Below are 26143 nucleotides of genomic sequence, written 5' to 3'. Positions count from 1 at the left end.
TGGTTCTGGCTTAGTGGTAATGTATTTAAATGTCTGGGAGAAATATTCAAAAGAATGAAACACATAACTTCAGTTGAGATGCCTACATTTCAAACCAAATACTGGCAGATCAGTGAGTATCTAGGTTAATACTAACCTTATTTGATTAGGATAATTCACAGAGACACTGGCTCATTCCTTCAGATCCTGCCTTTTAACCAATCAATATTTTTAGGGTTATGGTTTTCAGAAGGCAGGTGATAATTTTGGAGATAGCATCTCAAGGTGCTGCTGACATTGAGATGCATATTTAATATGTTCTTGGAGTGACAGAACACAGCAAGCTTGGAATCTCCCCCCAGAAATACACACCCACACACCCACGGTGGCACTAACCTTTACATTCTTGAAGTTCTAAAACAGATTTAGCGAATGGGCTCTTATCAATGTCCATGAAAATTTAGAAACTTAAGGGGTGGGCAGTGACTACCTTTCCCTCAAATGTCCTGTCTTTTCTGTGTGCAGGAATCCCTGAGAAGGAGAGAGAAGAAGCAGGTCTCCATGCAAAGATCAACAGCGAGAACAGAAAGAAGGAGCCGTGAGGACAGCTACAGCCGTGGGCTGGTAGTTCACCTAAATTAGCACATGTCACTACCTGCACAAGTAGGGGATTGCATTAGAGCTGGGTGAGGTAAGAGAAAACAAAGGGAAAAAAAGAGACTTGGATTTTTCTTAGAATGTCATTAAAAAATATCTATTTTAATTTCACGTGACTGAAATTATCTGCTTGCTTTGTATTAATTTTGCCTTGACTGAAATTAGTTGTCAGGCCTCTGTTTATAGCCTAATTACCTTTTCCCTGAAAAAAAAGGAGGTAAAAGAAATAACAATAAATTCGTAATGCAAAAGCTACAAGTTTGTAGTATTAGTACAGATTAGGGATGGTTCTAGGAACAGGGCTTGAAAATTAATGAATGTGGAGAAGGCTTGTATTTCTTAGGAGACTATTTTGCCAGGTCTCTCCTCACTGCCTAGTGCCATGGTTGTGACTCGTGGCCACAAACACTTGAGAGTGAGAAGCACTCAGGGTGGCTAATTTAGTGTCATCTATTTTATTTGGCTCTCTTATGAAGCCAGCCAGATAACTGAGTGTTCACACTCAAGACCATGGTTGGCAAAATATTCTGTGAAGGGCCAAATTGCAAATATTTTAGTCTTTATGGGCCATATAGTCTCCATCCCAACTACTCAGCACTGCCGTTGTAGTGCAAAAACAGCCATAGACAATATGCAAACAAATGAGTGTGACTGTCTTCCAATAAAATTTTATTTACAAAGACAGGCAGTAGGCCAGATCTGGCTCACAGGCCATAGTTTGCCAAGCGCCGCTCAGGACAATTCAACCAACGGAACACGAGAAGAAGGTAATGTTCACGCAGTACAGCATAGAACAAGTGTTCAACGAACATTTTAAACAAACATGAGTATCAACTAAACAAAAAAAATTTACTCAACTGCAGAAATGTGGAGCTATATCCAAGTCAGAATTCATGGGTTAAAAAAAAAAAAATCATGGCTTTGGTGACTTCTTGTAATTAACAAAAATAAGTAGCAGTTGAATATGATGGGGACACAGTGAAAAGGTAACCAAAGCCCCTGCTTGCCAAAGCTTAGGGAAAGGCAAACTAGGTACGATCAGCCATAGAGAATGCCACCGTATCACATGCCACGTCTGGCCGAGGTTCGGAACATGCCTTTCTGCCATTGAAATAAGGCAGCACTGCAGAAAGTGTTGGCTAAGTCAGGGCAACGTGAAATGTATTTCTCCAAAATATGCAACAAAACGAGCAGCTTTTCAAAAGTCACCTCATTGAAAGGATGAGCTTTAGTCACCTCATAAATAAGTGCCGGATTTGGGAAGACGAGTTATGGGTCTCCCTCTCATGCTGCTTCTCACCTCGTGGCCGGTTTCCCCATCTGTATTACGAGCATGGTACCAGATGATCCATGGTTCTCAAACTCTGACTCTAAACTATGATTCCAATGCTACTTCAACTATTCGCTTTTTAGTTAGAGGGTCCCTGACTTACTGTGTTATGCTTTTTACCTATGGGTGAAATGTTGAACTGACTTCATTTTCTCCTCTACCAAGCAACTTTCCATTCCCTCCCCCACCCCTTCCCAGTAGAGAGTCTCCTCTGAAATGTGAAGACAGCCCACCTCCCCACAGACAGCCAGGGACAGACAGCAGTCAAGACAGCAGCCCAAGGCCCCTCTCTGGGCCGAGCCTACAGAGTCATCTTGGTCTTCCTGAGAATCCTTCAGCTGGAGGGGCTTTCCCCACCCCCCCGACAACACCCCCGCTCAATGCCTGGACCATTGCCAAGAAGATCTGTCCAGCTGTAAGCCTGATTTTATATAGTTATTTTCACTTATTTTTTATTTCACAAGATGTAAACGAATCTGTTTAACTAGGAAATCACGTCCCTTGAAAGTGATTATAACCTAATTTGACATGCAGTATTTGTACACTTATTCTAGTGTTATGATGCATTCACCATGTTTACATAAATAGAGATTTCTGTATAATTACTACAAGATAATGTAAAGAGTTAATCACATGAAATCCCCCAAAATCTCATTTGGGTAAATTTTTTTTTTAATTTGAAAGTAAAATTTCCTTCGGAAACAAAGTGGGCCTATTTCCAAAATGTTCTATAAATCTTCCTTGAGCGCCTTACAAAAACATCTACTTTCTTCATCCATTCTTGTTTGTTCATTAATTGATAGAGTCAGATAATTTGCTGTGTACCTAATATGTTGCAGATACAAACAAAGATAAAATAGACATGTTTCTTGCCTTCAAGAGCATTACATCTAAAGAAGTTCAGAAGCACTTCATGGAGAAAGGTGAAGCTCTGCTGTGATCTGTTCTGCTTACCTTTGATTTTCCACTTTTCTATTATGTTTTCTTCATGAAAAATACATTGGAAGAAATATGCAAGAATTATTTGCATAGAAAGAAATATAAAGAGGGAGAGAGGCAAAATTAGCATGAAATTCTAAAGGAAGAGCTGCAAATAGTTAAAGCTGTTCTGTCTTTTAATTTTAGAGAGAGAAAGAGCATGTGAGTAGGGCAGGGGGCAGAGGGGGAAAGAGAGAAAGAGAGAGAGAAAAGGGGAGAGAATCTTAAGCAGGCTCTGTGCTCAGGATGGAGCCTGATGTGGGGCTCAATCTCATGATCCTGGGATCATGACCTGAGCCAAAATCAAGAATCAGACACTCAACCAACTGAGCTATCCAGGTGCCCCAAGTTGTTCTCTTTTTATATCTTATCGGTGAGGAACGATATTTCCCCCAAACTGAAATATTTTACTAAAATTAAGAAGGAACAATCACGTAAAGAATGATCCAATAGTTCTATACCAATTTACCAAAGACTTCTTTGTCTTCCTGAGGTTAAATAAATGTTTCTCCTTGCACTTATTTTCTGCCATTCATTCTGTTTGTACCATATGCTCAGCTCCATCCCAGCATCTTTGAGGGTGAAAAATTAGGTAAAAGCCCTGCCAAGGTACATCATGCTGTGTGGATAGCGAAAAGAGGGCTGGAAAAAACATCTACAATGGCATCAGTGTTAGAGAGGTGAGGATGTCACCGCATGGGTGCATTTCACAAATACCATCCTTTCTTGTCACCTTCACTGGACTGTATGGTGCACATTCAGGTGAACCAGGGATGAGAAAGTCCCTTCATTTCCCCCAAGACCTATTCCTTCATCATCATGTGCCAAACCTTCTCTCAAATCCTTGAGCTCTTCTCTTTACTGTGTTTTCTAGAAGACAAACGACATTTAGGCACAGTTCTTAGTAACATCTTCAGTGAAATAAGACATTTTTTTAGGATGAATTCCATACAATCCCTATCCAAAACCTGTCAGAATGAGAGCTGGAGATTTAAAAGTGGAATGTCCCAGTACTTCAATGAGATGGTTTTCAAATCAATGTACATGGGCCAAAGTACCTAGTATGACCAATTGTTCATGAGGGCAATTAGTTTACTTCAAAAAGAATAAAAAGCACATGTTATGTATTATAGTGAGCATGGTATTATACCATTATTTGTTCAACCACATATTCCTAAACTATTTCTAGAATTGACTTATTCCTAAACCATCAATTAGGCAACCCTTCAAACATAATACACCACAGGTAAGCTAGTGAGCCATGTACAGCCCGTTTGCTGTATAGGTTTTCCATTCAGGCCTGAGTTCCATTTTGCTCTCCCAGTACAGTTGCAGTACAGGGTCATCTTTGTGAAGAACCATAAACACGTACTTTGGATTCTAGTTCTGCTGTTGGCACCATGGTCCTAAGAGCAAGTTACTCAACCTCTCTGTGCTTTAGTTCCACTTTCTGTAAAATGGAGATAGCAATTCCCATTGTCATGTGGATTTAAGTAACTTGTCTTAGGAGGGGACTTAGAGCTTTGCCTGGCCCATTATGAAGAGATAGTAAATGTTCGCTGATTGTAATGGAAGCTGCAATAATCATACTGGCCTTGGCTGGCATTTATATACACTCATTATACACTATATTTTACCTGTTCATTTTTATCCAACCTATTCCCTAAATTGTAAGCCCTTGTGAGACATTGCCAATGTCTCAATGCCAAGAGGAGCCCAAAGTAATGAAAAATTATCTATTTAAGTGTATGTATTCTCTCTACTTCCCAAAATCCCCAAGAATTTTTGTCTTCCCTCGGTGTGGCTAATTGTGAAGTGGCGGTGCTCATGAACACCTTTTTATTTGCATATTTGATGTTTCCAGTGGAAACACTAGACGCTAGCAATGACACTATCAATAATACAGGAAACTTCCTGATAAAAATTTCCTTTTTATTGTCTGCTTCTCATTTTGGCCTACTTTCCTTTCTAAGTGACCCTACTCACCCAAGCCAGACTACAGAAGATGAACACGTAGGAAGTACAAAATTTCCAAGTTTCACCTTCCCTCTCCTTCCACCACCCAGAGCTTATTAAATAAACTCCTCAGATAAGTTTACTTATTTTTGACATGAATTCTTTGTTTGCGATAATCATCTTAGGAGAAAAAAATGATTTCTCCTGCTGCATCTGTAGCATTTTCATAGTGTCATATCCAAGATAACTTGATACGGTCTCGAGGGAATGACAGGAAGTTTCTGAGGAGAGTCTTCTCTGTAAGGGCACCACATGCCCCAATTTGGAGGCGAATGCCCCAGTTTTAACATGCTGTCTCCCCTGTGTTCCCAAGAGCAGATCTAATGTTCTCTTCCTCCAGGTCTCTGTTGATTGCCTGAACTGCGATAGTGCTGCTTGAAATGGCGAGGGAATGGGGTAGAATTGGAGTTATCCAAATCAAAAACATGTCGGATGAGACTCACAATCCAATAATAGACACTCTATGAGGCCTCCCTGAGGGTTGTCAGGTTTTTAGCAGAATATTAGCTGGCTACTTAACACACTCTATTGTCTTCACTTGAAGGCTTTAAATCCAGAAGCTTTGCTTAATTTTACTAAGTAAGATACCTAGAAAATAGAATCCCTTTTACTCTCAATTGGTATGTGGAGGGGAAAACATTCCACAGTATCACTGCTCTTTCCACACTGAAAGAAAATGCACTACCACGAATATCTGTGTCTGGTCTGCTTATTAAAGTGTTCATAGAATCATTTAATGCAGCTACTCTTCCTTTCATGTTTTCCAATGGAGGGACATGAGGAATAGGTTTTGTTTTTGCTTTTGTTTTAATTTTCTTTAAGCTCTGAAATGCAACATTTCGGATTTGAGAAACCCAAATAAAAGACAAAAAAAAAATATATATATATATATATCAGCAGTGTCTTGCTAAATGTTCTGTTGGTTTCTAAATAAGCTTAGGGAAGAGCTTTAGTCAAAACAGGATTAAAATTTCTCTGGCTCACCTTCTGCAAGCATAACTTGCTTCTGCTGTGGCACACCCAAAGGGGGAAAATGTTAGATGTGAAATTTATAAAAAGTGACACAGATAGAAAAAAAAAAAAAGCAATGCTTCTAATAAATAATATATTATTATAAGGGAAACAAAGTGATTGAGTAATGTCACTCTAATGACTTTTCTCCAACGGCTAGAACACCTGCTCCGGCATTGTTTATGTTCAAGTTTGTTTTCTCTGCTCCGTAGAACTACATCCTATAAGAATAACCTACATAAAGTCATTTACAAGGTGACTAAACTACCTTTTGTTAGGATGTCAAACTGGCCCAAATTGGAAGACGATATAAGAATCTGGATATCGGAGTGAGCACATACTGTGAAATACTGGTTGTTATTCTCATCCTGATGGTACATACTGCTAACACGGACCTCAGACTGCCTTTGAGAAATCTCACCAAAGCCCAGGGACCATTGTACACACTGCCTTCCTAAATTTTACAGTGAAAACAACCCAAACTGGAATGAATCAACATGTGTAAAGGACGGTTAGGCAGCTCTTGTCTCTCCCTAGATCTTAAAGATTGTTACAAAGGTGAAGGCTCTAGTCATTCCTCTGGCTCCAAATTGTTATTTGATCTATGGCAAATGTCAAAAGTTACTGGGGTCCTATTTATTTCTATTGCATGGGGGGAAAATCCACCTTATTTATCACAGGGATCAAATATAGGCAAGAGGCATAAATGTGGTTGAAAATTTACAAACTGTGTCCTGTGATCGATGTTAGTAACAATTTTTGGTATTATTTGGTAAAAAAGATCATTATTAATAAGTACCTCGGATGGTGTAAACATATTTCTTATACAAGATTCCCTATTTATTCACTTGTTGTCTAATCTATATGCCACAAAATATACAGTGTTCTTGATGCTATACATCTCAAAGCACTGATATCTGCTATTCTAGAAAAGGCCATTTCACATAGTTTCCTATTATAATAGCTGAACTTTCTTCTTAATGGGATTCAGTAGGGTTTCTAGAGAAGAAGGGAAAATAACAACCACTTTCCTCTTATGCCTTCAAAGCTAATATTTAGCAATGATTTCACATCCTTCCTAAAGGAACAGGCTCTGAATTGTGGGCCATGGGTACTGGGGGTTAGGACTCCAACATATGAATTTTGGGAGGATACAATTCAGCCCATAACAGTAAGTGATATATAAGTCATGCAACTAATACATGGGAACAAATCCCATTTTGTCTGCTTCTTCTTAAATCTAGTCTTGGGTTAGATATACTACACACACACACACACACACACACACACACACAATATACTATATACATACACACACACATATATAGTCATATAGCACGGCTACATTAGTCACACTTTTTCACAGATTAACATCGATGTGCTTTAACTATCTAATACCACATGTCTGGAAACTCAGACCCTATGCATGAGTGTTGAGGAGCATATATCAGTGAGAAGAGCCTGGATATAACACTCCTATGATACCATTCACTTTTTATGGACTAGAGAGCATTGAGCTCTCACTCCCAAGGATCATTCTGGATCTACTACTTTTTAAAATAGTAAAACAACAACAAACATGACGTTAGAGTAAGTTGTCTAAATTGCAACAAATTAATTGATCAATTGTTCAGCATATAATTAGACACATGCGTATGAGAATGTTCATCAAACCTAACTGTGCTCTGGGAATCTCCTGGCATGAAGAAAAAATGTCCAGATGTGTACCATGAAATGCCTTCATATAAGTCAGTGGTATATCTTGCCTGACTTGTGATAAAGACCTTGGAAAAGTTGCCACATATGCAGTTCATTTTAGGCAAACCACTACTTAGCAAGTTGGTCAGGGGCCCTGGGCTTTTCAATAAATGGTACTTCATTTCAGGGCTGTAGATGACATCATTGAAGGTTCCTAATCCCATGCAAATCACGTGGAAAAAAATATCCAAAAAAATTTGAGTGTCTGCTTTGTGCTGAGCACTGGGCTACCTGAGGGACCTGCCCTCAAGGCTGGTGGACCAGTCAGACACCCACCTGAGTGATTATGAGACAATGTTCTGCTCAACAGAGGCACAGACGGAAGAGCATTAGGGACACATTGGCAGGACCACAACTTGGAGAGACTTAGGAAGACTTAAATGACAGGGTAACATTTGACCAGGCTTTAAATAATGAGATTACAGGCAGAAAAGTGGGGCAAGTGATGGACTTTTTGTTGCCGTTTACTTATTTATCTAGAGAGAGCATGTGTATACACAAGCAGGGGATGGGCAAACAGAGAGGAAGAGAGAGAATCCCAAGTAGGATCCACGCTCAGCACAGAGCCCAGTGCGGGGATTGATCTCAAGACTGAGAGATCAGCACATAAGCTGAAATCAAGAGTTGGATGCTTAACTGATGGAGCCACCCAGGCACCCCAAGGGATGAATGTGTGAAAGTGCATGGCATGTTCAGTGACCAGCAAGTGGTGATGTCACTCATGGCAGGGGCTGTGTGAAGAAGTAAGAGAGATGGAAGTGAAGGTGTGAGAGTAGGACAAGGACACATGGTCAAGGGCCTTGTATACATGCTTAATTGTCCAGATACTGTCTTTTGGACCAGGAGGACCAGTATTTATTATTTTTTAAATTTATTTTTGATAGCTTTATTGAAACGTAAATGAGACATATCATTGTCTAAGTTGAAGTTTTACAATGTGTTCATTTGATATGTTTACAAATTGTAAAATAATCACCACCATAGTATTATCTACTCCCCCCCCATTATGTCACATTGCTGTTTTCTTCTTCTTCTTCTTCTTCTTCTTCTTCTTCTTCTTCTTCTTCTTTTTTTCTGGCGAAAATATTTAAGATCATTCTCTTTTTAACATTCAAGTATACAATACAGTATTATTGTCTATAATCACCATGCTGTACATTAGATTCCCAAACTTATTAACCTCATCACTTATTAACCTTATAACCAGAAGCTTACAACCTATGACCAATATCGCTCCATTTTCCCAAGCCCCTGGTAACTACCACTCTACTCTGTCTTTCTAAGTTTGGCTCTTTTACATTCCACATACAAGTGACATCATACAGTGTTTGTCTTTCTCTGACTTATTTCACTCAGCATAATGCCCTTAAGGTCCATCCACATTAGTTCAAACAATGGAATTCTCCCTCTTTCTCATGGATGAATAATATTCTACCGCATCTCTATCCCACACTTGTGGAATCCCTGAATCCAGTTTCATCATTTTAAAGTAAATACCTCCAGCAGCAATGTGGCGGAAGACCCAGAGGGACACCCTGGAACTATTTTGAGCTCAGCAAACTATGATGAAGAGCTCAAATAGGGCAACGTCAGCAGAGAGAGAGAGCACAGAAGACTAAGTTGAGAGACTTTAGGAAGTAGAATGAACAACAGGTGGTGAGGAGTTAGATGCTGGGTCTGAGAGAGAGAGAGAGAGAGAGAGAGAGAGAGAGAGAGAGGTTTTCCTTCCTTACCCTGAATTCATGTAGCTCTACTGGTGTCCCAGCACAGGATTTTGTTGAGACTGTTAAGTGTTTTACCCCATATCAAAAAATAAAAAAAGGCAAAGAAACCCATGGCTATAAAGACCGTCTATAGAGAGCATAGAAACGCATCACTCACTCTTGCTATTCAAACAAACAAAAACCACACCTGTTTATTCCATCTCTGATTCAATAACCTGTTTCCATTGACAAGTTAGACAAAAGTGAAACTGTCAAGATGACTCTTAGAGCTTCACTGTCAATGGCATCGGCAACTTCTTTGCTGAATAAGATAATAGTTTTGAATGTTTTCTTAATTTTGAATGCTACTCACAATGTAACAGCTACACACCCAAAGTACTGTTAATCTGTATTTCTGGCATTTTTCTCACCATTTTCATACGTCTAAATAATCAACGCAGCAATTCTTCAAGCCCTGATTTACAGCATGTGTTGACCTTCAAGGTATAAATGCCCACACCATGGCTGAGTTTGGGCTCCCAATGCAATGCCGTTGAACACAGAGTGGGAAAGAGAGATGCATAGCATCACACCATCCTGTGTTATTTACCACATGAATACAATTGACCTAAACACCTCAAGAGTATAGATGAATCTGGTAAAATAATTGGGAAGAGATATGTGTTGGATATATATTACCTTTGTTTGTAACATAATCTAAGTTTTCCTTTTTTAATTTTTAATAGTGGTTGTACCTAACAAGCAGCTTGGAAAATTCCTGAAGAGCTCACAATCGATTCTCACAATCTCAGCATATCCCCACTCATATGAAGCATACACTGAGGGTGAGCAGAGAGCTCTGAGGCAGTCACTCGGGAACCCAGGCTAAAAAGGTTCCATCATCTTTTAGCTGTGCCATCTAGAAAAGGCTGCCTCTAAAGTTGCTACAGAAAGAGGCGGGATGGTCACGTGAGTTGGACAGAAAATGACATTATTTCCCTCAAAATTCTTTTTCCTGAACTTGGCTGAAAGATTTCCATTGAGGACAAGGGATGCTAGTAAATGTTTTCTTTCTCATGCTCAGGAACTGGAAACACCGCATTAGTGTCCACCTTTGTCTCTGCTACAGTCACAACACCACAAGATGAAACATCTTCTCAGAGGAAACCAAACTCTTCTCATCCAAACCTATTCTTTTCCTAGTCTTCCTCATCAGTAAATAGAACCACATATGATCAGTCATTCATGTCTGAAACCTGGGACATCTGTCCCCCTAACACTTCACATCCAATAATCTGTCAACTCTTCCTCCAACGACATGACCTGATTCTTCCATTTCTTTCCATCTGCACCTGCAGGACCCTGGTCCAAAGCCACATCATCTCTCCCCAGGACTACCTGAAGAGACCCCAACTCCCATTACTCTCTCCTTTTCCATCCATCCTCACTTCAATTCATTTTCCACAGAGCAGCCGGAAGAATTTTTTAAATGTTAATCAGATTATGTCATTCCACTGCTTAAGTTGATTTTCAATTAAGCTTAAAATAAAATCCAAATTTCTGACTTGCCTAAAATAGCCCTATAGACTTTGATCCTGTCGCTTCCTCCAACCACATCTTGTTCCATTTTCCCTTTTTGAAGTACCTCTGTCACACAAGTGTTTTTGAGCTCTGTGAACATATCAAGTCTTTGCCTATGCCATTCTTTCTACCTGAAATGCTCTCATCCCTGTCTTTGAGTTCTGAGCTCAAATGTGTCTTCCTTAGAAAGATCTTCCTTGATTGCCTAACCTAAATTAAGTTCCCCCTTGTGCTTTCTCATAGAAGTCACAGTACTGACCACAATTTATCTTTTTACATTTTATTTAAATCAGTTAGTTAATATACAGTTATATAATATACAGTTAGTTAATATACAGTATAGTATTAGTTTCAGGTGTACAACACAGTGCCTAAACTCTCCCATACCATACCCAGTGCTCACCACAAGTGCACCTTCTTAATCCCCATTGCCCATTCAACCCATCCCCCCACCCACCTCTGGTAACCATCGGTCTGTTCCCTAAAATATATGGAATGTTTCCTGAATTTTCCTGTCATCCTTGCACAGGGGCCATGCCAATCTCCGTATCGTTCCAGTTTTAGTATATGTGCTGCCAGACTAAGCAGAGTACTGACCACAATTTAAATTAAGAGTCTGGGTATGCACGTGCACAACATCCATCTCCCCTGTAAGAATCACAATTCATGAAAACAGCATGTTTCATTTGTTTGGTATGGTATACCCAGTACCTATATACTATCTGGCACGTAATAAGTCCTTCTGGGGACCAGGAGGAAAGAAGAGAAAGAAAGTAACAAAGAGAGAGAGGAACAGAGAGGAAAGGAAAGGAGGGAAAGTGGAAGGAAAAGAAAAAGGAGGTTAAGCTAGCATATTTTCATTTTTATTCATTTTTTTCACTGACAAGATGTGTGACCTTGAGCAAGTCACATAACCCTCTATGTCATTTTCCCCACCTGTAAACTGTTTCAGCCTCATCGTAAATGGGATGTGCTCAATAATAGAGACAACTGCCTACATTTGTAGGGCGGGAGGACAGTTGGAGTAGAAACAGGCTGGTCCTACTGCAGGGTTGGGTCTCTGGGGGTGGGGGGATGGCAGGGGGACAAAAACCCAGATACCTTTGTTTTATGAAAGCAAGGAAGAGCCCTCCAGGGATAGAGCAATTCTGCTGGGAAGATGGCACTCCGTGGTCCTTTCAGGCCGATGGGCTTGTGAACTTCCCCACCCCCAGCATGGCACAGGCACCATGATTCTACGGTGGGGGAGAAGAGCATGGAAGCAGCCCTGGGAGGCCCTGAAGGCCTGATAGGCAAGAACGCAAGCTTGCCTCAGGGGTGGTCTGTATGGATTGGTGACTGGCAGGATTGGTACATGCCCAGCGGACAGATGGCAACCAAGGGCAGAGGCCCCAACCCCTCCAGCCACCTCCATCACCTCGGTACCACCGAAGGTCCTGCAAATGAGAGACCACCTCAGGGATTTGATGGGAGGAAGTTACAGACATTGAGCTGACATGACTGTCTCCTGCAAAACAGGGCCTTGACAGAGAAGAATAAATTTCCAAAAAAAATGGTCATATTTACTTGCAAACCTGAATCTGTGAGTTGAACTCCAGCCTGCCACATAATGATTTTGTTTAATTTCCTTTGTCTCCCGAAACCTCATTGACCATGTGCTCTTTGTTCCTTTCATCCCTTACTCTTGTCTGATTCTCTGTCTCTATCTATCCCCTCCCCATTTCTTCCTTTTATTCTTCTCTTTCTCCAGTGCCTTCCTCCAGACATTTCCTTGTGTACCCCACACTACCTTCTAGCCCACAGTAACCAGAGCAAGAGAAACCAAACCCCGAAATGGAGGCTCTGTGTGCTCTCTGCCTTTGCCACAGGCCCTCCAAGCTCTGCTGCCTCAGTCATGTTTTCTGAGGCTTTAACATCTCTCCCTTGTCTCACCTGACTCCCCAGTGGTTTTCTGCAGTCTCCCTTTTTCTTTCTGTGTTGGTCCTGAGGACTCTTCTGTGATTTCACTAATAAAAACATTTCCGTTGACTAAAACACCCTATAAAGAAACAAAACCAAACAAAACAAGCAAAACAAAACTCTCTGCCAGTGAGATAATAGCCAAAAGTCTTTGCCTGACTTTCCTTACTTCTCCAAAATGCAAGACTCTGTACTCACTGCTTCCGCTAATCTCTTACGGAAACCCTTTTCTCCAGATGGAGATCTACACTAAACTCACACACCTCTTAATCTTCTCCAATTCACTGCTTTTTGCAATACTGTTCCCCTACCTAAGTGACCTCTCTCATCCTCTCCACCTGTGCTAATATCACACGTCAAGGAATAACCAGAGGCATGCTAGAACCCTTCCGGTCCATACTAGCCACATAACCAGTCCCCCCCACTCCCAACCCTTATAGCCTCTATCCTTCTCTTGGACCCTAATCACTCACTGTCACGTAAAGCTATTCATCTTTTTATCATATACATTGTCCCTCCTGAATGAGAGTGTTAGCCCCTCACAGTCAGGGACTCACCATTTTATTCTTATTAAAACACTGTTGCAGATGCAGCAGGTTCTTACTTAAAGATGCATTGAGTGGCATTTATTGAATGAATCAACGGCATCAACTTAATGTTTATGAATTGAAGAATGAGATAGCATAGGAAAAAAGTGAGTATGCACTGAAGAAGTGAGAGCCTGAAACGAAGCCAACAGACTGCCCAGATGTTCTCACCCATGGGGAGAGCTCCACAGTTGCAAGTCACAGTTGGATGATATTTACAAGGCTTAATACCATCTTTACTGACTTATCTCGAGTTTTCACTGATATCAGAAATAAATGTTTTTGTCATGCAGCCTAATTTAAAATTCTTGGCATAGAGGAGCATTTTATTCATAATGTGACTATTCATAATCATTTGTTTTATTTTAATACAATTTAACATAGAGTTACTATATAAAGACCATTATATATATATTTTTGATGGCCCAGTGAAGCCAAATATATTTTAGAAGCAAATCTAGGCCAGAAGGCATTGTTTTACAGATGAGGACATGGGGCTACAGAGAAGTTAAATAATATGTCCCTAAGACATGCAGCTAACCAGTGAAAAATCTGGTCCAGAATACAGGTGCCCTGAGCCCCCACGCCGTTTTGTTTTCTATGTCTTGCTGCCTCTATCCGTGAAAGAATGAAAAGGTGGTCTGCAATATGGATACTCCCACCCCCTTGCCGCACAATTTTTAAACACTATAAAAGATGATAGCATAACCTATATGGTGCTGTGAGCAGAAGCATCATTTCCAGCACCCTCAGCAAGTCTCTGTGGTAGTTCCACTCAACTCAGGCTGTACTGAAATGGGTACACGTGTGACCAAGGACCAGGCAAATGTGCAACCCCCAAACTGAGCTGAAGCCAGTGCCGAAAGTTTAATCATGAAGTGCAGGAGAGGCCAAGTAGGAGAGAGCCACCTCCACACCACATGTGTTTGGCATTTAGGGTCGTCAAAGGCTTCTGCTTACCCCAGCCAATTCGCCTGGACTCATCGGACTTCAAAGCTGGCTCAGCTCTGTCTTAAGAGGAGGCCCAACGTATTGGTCCTCCAGTGTCCCGTGCATAGCTACTAACAGTGGCCTGCTGCTGGCAAAGATGTAACCCACTAGCACAGGTGGGGAATACAGGAAAAAAAAATGGCTGATTATCCAAGAGACTGAACTCCAGGGATAATTCCACCGCTCTCTAATTATGTGGATTTGAAATTAGGCATTCAGTCTACACGTATGTATCAAAAGAAGGCTGGAGTAGAAAAATGTTTTCCATATAATGTTCATATATCTTCATATAGGAACAGTAGGGTCTCCTAGAAGGGCCTCTGTGGCTTTATCAGCTGAGTTATCAAATTGGGCATCCATAGCTCCCAACCTGACTTCAACCAGAGCTGTCCTATCTTTTTTTTTTTTTAATTTTTTTTTCAACGTTTATTTATTTTTGGGACAGAGAGAGACAGAGCATGAACGGGGGAGGGGCAGAGAGAGAGGGAGACACAGAATCGGAAACTGGCTCCAGGCTCTGAGCCATCAGCCCAGAGCCTGACGCGGGGCTCGAACTCACGGAGCTCGAGATCGTGAGATCGTGACCTGGCTGAAGTCGGACGCTTAACCGACTGCGCCACCCAGGCACCCCCAGAGCTGTCCTATCTTAATCTGCATCAGTATCCTGCATCATGCTTAACTGGAAAAAATAAATTCTGCTTTAAAAACAACAGTAATAAAAACAAACACAATCACTTTGGAAATCCACCAGAGTAGCTAATCTCTAAGGTGCCTACTAGGTCCTTTAATCCATGAAACATTTGGGGGCAGGCTGAGCCTATGGTGCTATATTTTTCAAAGGTGCTCACCACAGAGATTCTGTGAGAAGCACCCCTTCCCCTTGAGGATCACCCAGGCAATGGGCAATCCAGGATTCTAGTTCAAATCAGGTCATGGATGAAGTGCACATTTGCTCAGGGCTTAGACCCACTGTGAAGAATCTCTGATCTGATTTAACATATTTAATTCATTTCATTGAACATCAATTATATGTTACGCATTAGTTTGGTACTATTATGCTTTGGGGCTGATATTTGTCATTTTGTTTTTGTTGTTTATTTTTGTTACTGTTTGTTTGTTTTTCCATACTTCACACAGAAACTGTAACTCCTAGACCTCCATAGAGTAAGAAAATTTAGCGACTAGTGTTTTCTTCTCCTTATTTCCACTGAATTCTTCCAACCTCTGCTCAACACCAACTGAATGTCCACTAACAAACGAGGTGCAGGGATAAATAGAAGAAAAGTTTAAAGAACATGCCGCCTGTCTTCAAGGATTTAGAGTGTGTCTGAGAGAAAGCACTCCCACACACACAACAGCAGCAGGTAACAAAGGGAGAGTGCTAAGCCAGCAACGATCACCTACCAAAGGTAAACAATAAATTCAATTCACTTGGCAGAATGGAAAGGGTGAGATTGGGGCAAGCTGGAGTCTTCAGAGGTTTGACCTGTTTGTTGAAGGCCTAAAAGGGTTTGGACACAGAGAATGGCCCTCATGGGAAAGGAGAGAAAGTGGAAGAGAAAGCCCACGGAGCACTAAGGAGGCTGGCTGCTCTGGAGCAAAAGCTGGCTGTGTGGAGAGCCCGGATACGTCTCTGCCCCTGCCTCCGTGGGGGTGGCCCGCCAAGCGACTTACCTGGGCAGGATCTCAACTCATCATCTTCTGCATGGAGATCAGCTCCTGGGCTCCTGTTTATCTGGAAGATGCATCTCCATTTGAATGCTTCTAATGCTTGTCACGTGCTCAGAGCTCACTACCTGTGAGAGAGGCACGCATTATTATTACCATAATCTTCCTTTACCAACTGCCTGCCCCACTTGAACCCACTACTCAAGCCATCCCTTGCCCAGGAGGGGCCTTTCGCCATCTCCCAGGGTCCTATACATACTTGCTCTTTGGGAGATGCACTTACGAAATGTTAAAATTTAAAGCGGCTACTTCCAAATGCTTGGGGGAACTTGAAAGGGAAAAGGGTGTTCCATTTGGATTCCTCAATACATATTGCTTATTTTTGCAGGATTTGAGGACGGGTCAGTGCCTCTTAAAGGCAGTAAGAGAAAACAGCCTACCGAGAGACATAGGGAAGATAAGAGCCAAAATATCTTCCAAGGCAGGGGTCTTCCCACATGTACACAGTCTTCCATATCTCCCTCATTCTCCCATGATCTTGTCCTCCTAAGCCAGCAATGATAATCTGGGAATAAATGCGCATTTTCTAAGGGAGAAATATTGCCAAGCCTGTTAATCTTATGCAGATGCGATGTTACTTTTACCGTGTTGTAATATGGCTTCTTAAAAAACAAGTTGGAAGGGGGTGGGGGGGGGAACCCACCAAAAAAAAAAAAACCACAACAAATATTCACCAACCCATATGGTCAGTAATTGCTGTTTAATAGTCCTCCTATTACAAACCTGAGAGGCAGCAGTCTGAATTACCAGTAGAGTATTAATAAACAGGAATGAGTTAATAGTGCATAAAGACCTTCTAGTGGAACAGTGGGGGAGTTGAATATTCTTTTCTTCAGTCAGCTGTAAGTAATTACTGCATGGTGTGCTTCTGACTATTACCATAACAGAGCAATTGGACGTGAAGAATGGATAATAGTACGGACATGGAGGTATTTTTAGAATATCAGCAGTGAAGCAGGTAACTGGCCTACTCCAGTAGAAACCTTTAAATAAGTTTAGAAGACTTTCTCTCTCTCTCTCTCTCCCTCTCTCTCTCTCTCTCTCTCTCTCCTTATGACATTTAGCCAGGGTAGAATTTTAAAAAGATCAATCTAATAAATTATTTAAAATAACTTTACAAAGAGGATGCCTGTGATATGTAAATAAGAAGGCAAGAAGGGAGGAAGGAAAAGTCTAAAAAGCCCAGGCGGACAGGAGGCATGATGCCGACGTTACTGTAACTACATAATCACGGGTTCCTTCCTGCTCCTTTGAGAGTACAGCCTGGATGCGAATCTGCTTGACTGGCTCCCACTGGCTGCTCAGGTGAAAGTGAAAATATTCAAATCAGAGCTGTAACTATGATTGCTGGAGTTGTGGGTTTTCTAAAATTGAGTTAGTCATCCTCGGTGATTTAATGATGCATATCATTTATTTTAAAATATTATTACAGGGGCATTGACTGAGCCGCAGCGCCTTCTTCGCGGGACTGTCCATTATGCAATGCGGCGGGGTATGTCATGGGCGGCGGCAGCTGAGATATTGTCTAACGGCACAACATATGTTCTCAGATGAAAACAGCTTGAGACTTTGATTCAGAAAGCGGTAATTTTGCAAATGCACACAAATATCATTTAAGGAATATTTTGAATTTTTTTTTTCAGGGTATAGGTCCTTCTCCTGCTTCCTGGCTGCACAGGCCGATGCTGATTTTTCAATTTGCAGGTTTGTTAAGCATCATGGAATGTTTTGGTTCTCAATCAAGAATATTCTTCCCAAGTGGTTCCAAAGTCCTACGCTTGAAAATAAACGTGTGTCCTCTTTGTCTCCTAGCAGCATGTGTTCCCACGTACAATAGCGGCACAGGACAGAGGAAGGCAATGCCTTTGATTGAACCATCCTATAGGCTTTTAACCTGCCACTCTCCTGGGCTGGGAGCTTTCTTCAGGCCAGGCGGCACACTCTCTTCTTTGGGCGGTTCTGGCAGCTGGAGTCCAGCGGGGATGGTTAGGAGCCAGGACCCACGTCCTCCTCCTGGCGGGATTCCTATCCTACCTTGTGGCACAGGAGCTGAACAGAGGCTGAGCTGCCTCAGTGCTAATGACCTCAGAGACCCACCTGAAAATGAGGCGCAGCCTATGGGACAGGTGGCAATGCTTAACTGATCTCCGTCCGGTGCTTTGAAGTCTGACAAACAAATGCGTGTGAAATAAACACTGTCGCATTTCTTTCTCCTGAAAAGCCGCCTTATTGTGTCTGAGCTCTGCCAGCCGGCGTATTCGGATTCATCCAGACACAGTCCCTTTCTTGCTAAAAGATGCTGCGGTGAAAATTTACAGCTGTGGGTTTCACTTGTTTAGCTGGTCGTTCTTAATAGAAATCAAGGGCACACCTATAGAGGTGTCATTATAACCCAGGGACAGCGGAAGGTTGTCCCTGTCACTGGTTTTGATTTACTTTTTTCATGTATTTGAAAAGGGAAGGGTTCTCTTTTCTTTAAGTCTAGAGAAAGATGAGGACAGAAGAAAATCTTGTTAATTGAATACCAATTTTGAACAACATTTTCTACATAGGACAAAGATCAATGGTCTTTTCTAGGAAGTGTTCAAGACCTCATGATTTGGGAAATTTGCGTGTTTAGAATCTTTGTGTTTCTGGTTTAGTGAAATTTGGAGGTACTTATAACCAACTTTGCATGTGACCACAGTTAAAGTCATCCTTCACTCTGATTAGTCATGAACTTCCCAAGGGCGTGGGCTGTACTTCTAGAGTTTACACCCTAGGTCGCCACCCTGTCCAGAGTGCCAGCACATAACTTCCCCAGGAAGAGATATCACCAGCAATCAGAGCTATTGCTATTTCAGATCTAGAAAACCCTCTGGGGAGCAAAGGAATATGAGGTTTTTCCCAAGAGTGAGAGTAAGGGGAGAAAGGAGGCTCCAATGCCTTTATATCTCCATTTAGCTCTAAGAAGCCCAGGGGGAAATAAATACCTGGAGTTGTTAAGAAGCCAAACAGTTTCAGAGGCCACCATTTTCTCTCTTGAGTATTTTAGCTGGTACCTCTCTAGTCAAGAATTCTTAGTATTTTCAGTTGTTCCCATTGAAACAACTTAGTAGGCCAACACTCCAATAAGACCCAGTGAAAGTGTAAATCATTTAGAATTGATTACACAATTCAATGTGTATAAAACCTTCCAGACTGGTTGAATTCAGCTACCCTATTCATGGGTTATCGTGACAGCCAGTAAAACTCACAAACAATGTATTTTCAGCATTTTGGTAAATAATCCTCTGAAATGTCCGGTATGATATGGCATATAGCAGTAATTATAACAGAAGTCTAAATACCCTGGCCTCTACCTGCTTCATCGATCGCATCTCCTACCATCCTCCCCATGGTCTTATTTCAGTTCCTCCATCACACCAAGCTCATCCCTGCGTCCAGGTCTTTACACTCTATTCTCTCTGCCTGGAAGACATTCAGCCTCAGTTTAAATGTCACCTCCAAGAAACTATTCTTGACGCTTTTCTGGGCATTCTCCAAACACTACTCTACTTTTTTTTTCCTTAACAGCATTTATACTAGTTGATATTTTCTTGTTTGCATGTGTGCTAGATCGAATGGTTCTCAATTCTTGATTCCCACTCCCCTGCTACTGTAATATGCATGCTGTGTCACTATGGGTAGAAAAATGACCTCCACCCAATTGATTTTTTTTTTAAAGTTTAATTATTTACATTGAGAGAGAGAGAGAGAGAGAGAGAGAGAGAGAGAGCGCATGAGTGGGGAGGAAGGCAGAGAGAGAGAGGGAGAGGGAGAATCTCAAGCAGGCTCTGCACTATGAGCACAGAGCTCGACCTGGGGCTCAAACCCACAAGCTGTAAGATTATGACCGGAGCCAAAATCAAGAGTCCAATGCTTAACCGACTGAGCCACCCAGGTGCCCCCCCACCCAATTGATGTCAGGCTTAGTCATGTGACTAACTTGCATTGGTTAATTAAATGTTGGTAGACTTGATGAAAACAGAGACTTTAAATGTGCTGTGTGTCTTACTTGCGTCCTGGAGCTCTTGCCATTCTGTATAAAAAATATGCTGTAAGTTGTCATTTTTCAAAGAATGAAGACATTGTTAGAACAAAACTGAACCTAACTGGAGGCCTAGAACCAATTCCCCCCATGACCTGAAGTAGTGCCGTTTCAGCCAACCCATGGGACCATCAATACGAAAATAAACAGTTGTTGTTTGAGCCTCTGATGTTTGGGTTTGAGTGTGAGGCTTATCACCCATCATTAATGTGGCAATTGCTAATAAATATAGAAATTACACCAGCAATGGACTTCTGCTGTCAAAATCCTTTAAAAATGCATCATCTGACTTGGGATCATGTAGTAAGTAGAGGAAACTATAAAAAACTGTAATAAGAAGCTGGAAAAATGACAACCTATATTGTATAGAAACAAAACATTTGATACAACCAATGACTGCAATGACTTGGAAGGCAAAAGAATGTGCCAAGTGCACTGACAGCACAGGCTGGGAAATTTTTGAGGCAGAATATTTGTGGTATGAGTTGGCTGCTATTATCCACATTTGATAAGTAACTACAAGAAAGAAATGAGCTTGGAAAAAAATTGACTAGCTTTCAAGCAGGACTGAGGGGAATTTTTATATATATATATATATTTTTTAAATGTTTATTCATTTTTGAGAGACAGAGAGAGACAGAGCATGAGCAGGGAAGGGGCAGAGAGAGAGGAAGACGCAGAATCTGAAGCAGGCTCCAGGCTCTGAGCTGTCAGCACAGAGCCCGACGTGGGGCTTGAACTCACGAACTGTGAGATCATGACCTGAGCCGAAGTCGGGCGCTCAACCGACTGAGCCACCCAAGCGCCCCAGGACTGAGGGGAATTAAAAGAACCTAGAAATTTTGGGGATTGTAAGTTTAAACCTTAAACCACTTCTCTCTAAAGGTGTGGCATTAGAACACTGTCATACAGCAAAGACAAAATTAAAAAAGTGGCTGTCACACCCTTTGTCAAGACCCCTGAAAAGATGAAGGAGATCAAAGGTGCGACTCATAAATGAGCAAAGTACCTACACTTATATCTAGAAGGAATCATGTCTTTAAAAGAATTGTGGGTGAGGCATTACACATGTAGTTGACTAGAATCCACATTGAAAACCAACAAAATTTTTGAGGGAGTTTTATGTTGCATTGGAAAAATTGCCACCTACCTAGGTTTAAAAAGACTATCTCTGTTTGAGATATATAAAGATCTCTGGGCCCCCAAATTTCACAGGCAGGAAGCAGGGTGAGAAATCTGCTCAGCAACAAAGAAGGGCATATTCTCCAGTACTCATCAGAAAAGCCAAGATGAAAAAGGAAGAAGTTCCAAGGGCAGAGCAAAGACCCATGTACAACAGTAGGCTGGTGATTACCTCTCAGGTGTAGAACCAGGGCCTAACCAAGATATAAACCAACCTCCCTGTAGGGGAACCTGGCAAAATTTGGCTAGCAGAATTTCAAAATTGCTATAAAGCAGTGACTTCTATCTTTCTCTCAGTTCTCTCCACATCGAATGCAAGTGTTTCTTACCCTGTCCCTATTCCAACATTGCATATTAGATATGTAGGGACAGATAACATATCTTTTCAATTTTTTTTTTTTTAATTTTTTTTTTCAACTTTTTTATTTATTTTTGGGACAGAGAGAGAGAGAGAGCATGAACGGGGGAGGGGCAGAGAGAGAGGGAGACACAGAATCGGAAACAGGCTCCAGGCTCTGAGCCATCAGCCCAGAGCCTGACGCGGGGCTCGAACTCACAGACCGCAAGATTGTGACCTGGCTGAAGTCGGACGCTTAACCGACTGCGCCACCCAGGCGCCCCCATATCTTTTCAATTTATAGATGTATAGATCAAGAGTAGTTCCACCCAGACCTGACACGGATCATGAGATCATGGACTTTGAACCTGAAACTATATCTGGGTGAGCCTTTGTGGGTTTCATGGGATCGCACTGACTCTGTCCTAAGTGCAGAGGGATTCTGAAAACTTGTGACCAAGAGGGCAGACACTGACAAGAGAGATTGAATTATTATTTTTAAGTCTTCATTCATTTCCTTTATAAAATTATACATTCACTTTTTTTCCATATGATTTACAGGTCTTCCCACTATGAATGAAAAAATATTTCCTTGATCCATTCATATTGGGCTTGGCATGTGAATAGTCTTGGTTAATAAAATCTTAATAAATGTAACAGAAACAGTTTTAGACTTGTTGGCATGATCTGGCTTCTTCTCTTGCACTCCTGCCATCCCTCATGAGAAGCACATGCCCCGGTAGCTTCTGGTCCATGGATTTGGTGTCTCTGGACCAGTGGATCAGATCCCAACTGACAGTTTCAAGCCAGGATAAGCTGAACCTTGATAAGATCAGTCATCTTCCAGCTGACCCACAGAATTGCTAATGAGACAAGTGAATGTTTGGTGTTTTAATTCAGAGATTTTAGAGCTATTTGTTTCACAGCATTATTGTAGAAAAAAATGGTGGCTGACGCCATTTACATGTTTGTTTATTGTCTGCCCACACGTGCATAAAAGGTCTACTATGTTGTTCATGTATATATTCCTATGTACAGAAACATTCTAGGCATATGGTCATTGCACAACAAATATATTAAATGAACAGATGAAAAATGTAATATACGGTAAGAACTACCAATTTAACACTATTAGAACCCTATTTGGCTATCTCTTTTACTGAAAACCTAAGGTTGAATTCACAGTGGGCAGAGAAGAATGGCATACCTACAGGAAAAGAAGCCATTTGGAGTTCTTCACAAGAAAGTATTAAAGATCTCCTCAAGTGGTGTTATGAACGTCTGATATAGAGACAGCTGTAGTGATAAGAATAGCTAATTTGGTTGAGAAAAGAGAATTATTATGAGACAATGTCCCAGTTGTCTTTATATCTGTAGTTGCAGCACAAAGTGGGCTCTCAATACATGTGTGTGCAAATGAATCGACTTTCAGAGCTCATAGAAGCTTTTTGTACCCTACTTGGCTTTCAGTTATGGAAGATATTAAGATGACATCAGCGACTAATGCAGGCCTGTGCTTAATTCTCCACTCTGCTAGAAACTCTCTAACTTGGGAGGAGCTAGATTATGCCTGTGGGTCAACCGAAGTACTCTCCTCTCTTTCCACAGATGAAAAGGGAGGAGACTCTGCTGATATTAAGAGAACTGGTTTTTAGGTTTTTATATTCTCCAAATCAACTCATGTTACTTTCTAATTCTTCCTTAGCCGTCCTTTCCCTTAACCCAAATATCCCACCCTTCATTTAATGCAGTAATTCCAGTGAACGGGTTATTTTCCATCTATCGTCACACAGTCCTTACTATGGACTACATACTGTGCAAAAGCCTGGGGATATAAGTGAGACATAGTTCTTGCCACCAAGGTGTCTACTGGAGAAGGAAGACAAATAATCAGATTAAGTTGCTTTAAAGTAAATGGTACAATTGAACAGTACATAATAAGAACACAAAAGTAGGGCATCTAAATGATACTGAGGGACCAACAGAGAGTGGGATTTGAAATAGAAGAGGAGATACAGAAGGGAGATAATGATGTGAAAGAAATGTTCCCAAACATGTTTTCGCTTATGCTTATAGGAAGGTGGCCCCGTATAAGAAAATAAATACCAGCGTATCCCTGAAGGAAAATTACATGGATGACCAGATACACCCTTTAGTACTAATGGAAAAGGAAAGAAGAAGAGTTTGCAGAGTCCTAGATGACCGTCTCCTGGCATATAGTATACATACCTTACCACAATCTCAAGGAACATGTTGAAATGGCAAGGAAGCAAAAAAACAGCAATCGTTCCAGGAAAGAGAAAAGCAAAAATCTACTGATTGAAGCAGTGTGTCCACTTGTTGAAAGTGCCTTCTTCTTCTTTTTTTTTTTTTTTCTTGGAAAGGCACTTGGAGTCTGTAAACAGAAATTATGAAGTTAGTGAAGAAAGTCTAGAATGTGAAAAGAAGACCAAATGTTATAATAAAGGAGAAACCAGGATGGAATTTGATCTGCCAAGACGAGGGTGTGAAGGGACAAAGGATCATCAGAGTCTGGAGCATGTCAGAGAAACTCAAAAACAATTCTTGTGGGTTGATTGATTAGACAAGATAAGGTGCCCTGAGGCCAAGGGGTCAAGAGTTTATGCAGCCAATTTAAAAGTTTTCTGACTTAATGGAGGGCATTTTGAAGATAGCTGGAAAGTGTTTAGTTAATTGAATTTGTGAAGTAAATGTATATCCCCAAAAGTGTTTGTTTTATGTCTGTTTTCTAGTTCTTACTCTTTCATATTTGTCAGAACAAAATTGTGCCAGTGACATGGAAAAGTTGGTCTTTTACCAATATTTATCTTCCTTTCTCTCTTTATCACTCTGCTCCAACTTCTCCCCCTACCCTCCTGGAGGGCTATGCAGATTCAGTGGTCTAATAGCAAATCTTATTCTAAAATTTCCTGAAAAGAAATTTTTTCTCATGTATGTGTATGTCTTTTTCGAAGATCATTTTAGTAGGAGAGCATATCTCCCAGAGAACATAGAATCTCCCAGACAACTTTTCTTTCAAGGGATAACATTAATGAGGAGTTCGGTCACATTTCTTTATTAACTGAGATACAATTCATGGAAAATCAGAGGCATTCCCTCCCAACCACATATTCTAATACACAAACTATAAATAATTTTATGATTCTTCTGACAGAAACCGAAGGCAAATTTAAAAAATGGCGCAAATAGGCAGATGCCATGATTATAATCTTTTTTCTTTTTAATTTTTTATAATCATCATGTCATCACGTCATGATTGTTATTTTCCATTGTCTTCCTTTACATACTTTTATCAACAATGCAAAGATACATAACACAACCGAACATAGGCAGAAAAGAAACCTTGAAAAGAATCTGCCTAGTTGAAAATAGCTTATATATTTACATACAAAGTTGTATTTGATCTTCATAACAAACTTGGTAGGGTGGGGGAGGGAAGAAAGGTGGCGCATCGAAGTAGGTAAGAGGATGGACTTTTAGTCATTAATGCCTCGATCGAATCCCACTCACTAGCTGTAGGACATGGGCAGGTTAGTGAACATCTCTGAGGCTCAGTTGTAAAACAGGTATAATAAAACCGACCTCGTAAGTTTGTTGTGAATATTGAACAAGGGAAAATAAAGGCCTTGGTACATAGGATAAAATAAATAAGATTCATTTATTAAATAAATAAATAAATAAATATGCCACCTAGGATTAATTAGTATGGCAAAGGTGTTACTACTTTTTTTTCCCACCAGACATATCAACACACATGTCCAGAAGTGTGCCTAACCACGCTGCTGACCACACAGAAGGAAAACTTTCGCCTTTTAGCTTTTAATAGTCAGAGGTGACCTGTCTGTGTTTATTTAACACTTCTAACCAGAGAAAATGAAAACCTATTAGGAAAATACGTACTGATGCCATTTTAACTAAGTTATCAAATATCTTTCTAACAAATGGGTCAATGTAGACACAATCTTTCAAAAATGCAGTGAGTCACGGTCGGAGCATTGACACAGCCCTGAAAGATCAGGCTCAGTTTACGCGGCGGCCCATGGCTGTCTCTTCCCTTGTTGCTAGCCAACTCTCATGTTAATGACATAATTAAATGGCTATAAAGTTCCATAATTCTTGCTCCTTTAATTAACCAGAGGGAAACCTCTTCTCAATGCTGAAGATTCTGCTGTTTCATCCTGTATAAGTTTCCAAGGGCTGATGTTTAAATTCCGTAACAATCGCAAGGAGCACTAAAGAAGGGCTCCTTTTTAAAAA

At 40.9% G+C, this 26143-nt stretch overlaps 1 long non-coding RNA gene and 1 other non-coding gene across 3 annotated transcripts in view; both read right to left on the bottom strand.

Moving 5' to 3' along the window:
• LOC109498181 overlaps positions 1-26143 on the bottom strand; it is a 499178-nt gene that overhangs the window by 19917 nt on the left and 453118 nt on the right. For both annotated transcript variants that reach the window (XR_006595590.1, XR_006595591.1), the window contains 2 exons: positions 24095-24260; positions 16224-16345 (listed from right to left, as the gene is read on the bottom strand). This is a non-coding gene — a long non-coding RNA (uncharacterized LOC109498181). The remainder of the gene's footprint in view (positions 1-16223; positions 16346-24094; positions 24261-26143) is intronic.
• On the bottom strand, positions 11498-11606 carry LOC111559922. The gene has a single exon (XR_002741390.2). It is a non-coding gene; the product is annotated as a U6 spliceosomal RNA (small nuclear RNA).

The sequence above is a fragment of the Felis catus genome, chromosome A3, assembly GCF_018350175.1.
Source record: "Felis catus isolate Fca126 chromosome A3, F.catus_Fca126_mat1.0, whole genome shotgun sequence".
In the NCBI taxonomy this organism is placed as follows: Eukaryota; Metazoa; Chordata; class Mammalia; order Carnivora; family Felidae; genus Felis; species Felis catus.
Note: the sequence above shows the minus strand (reverse complement) of the source record. Positions and strands in the feature narration are given on the sequence as shown.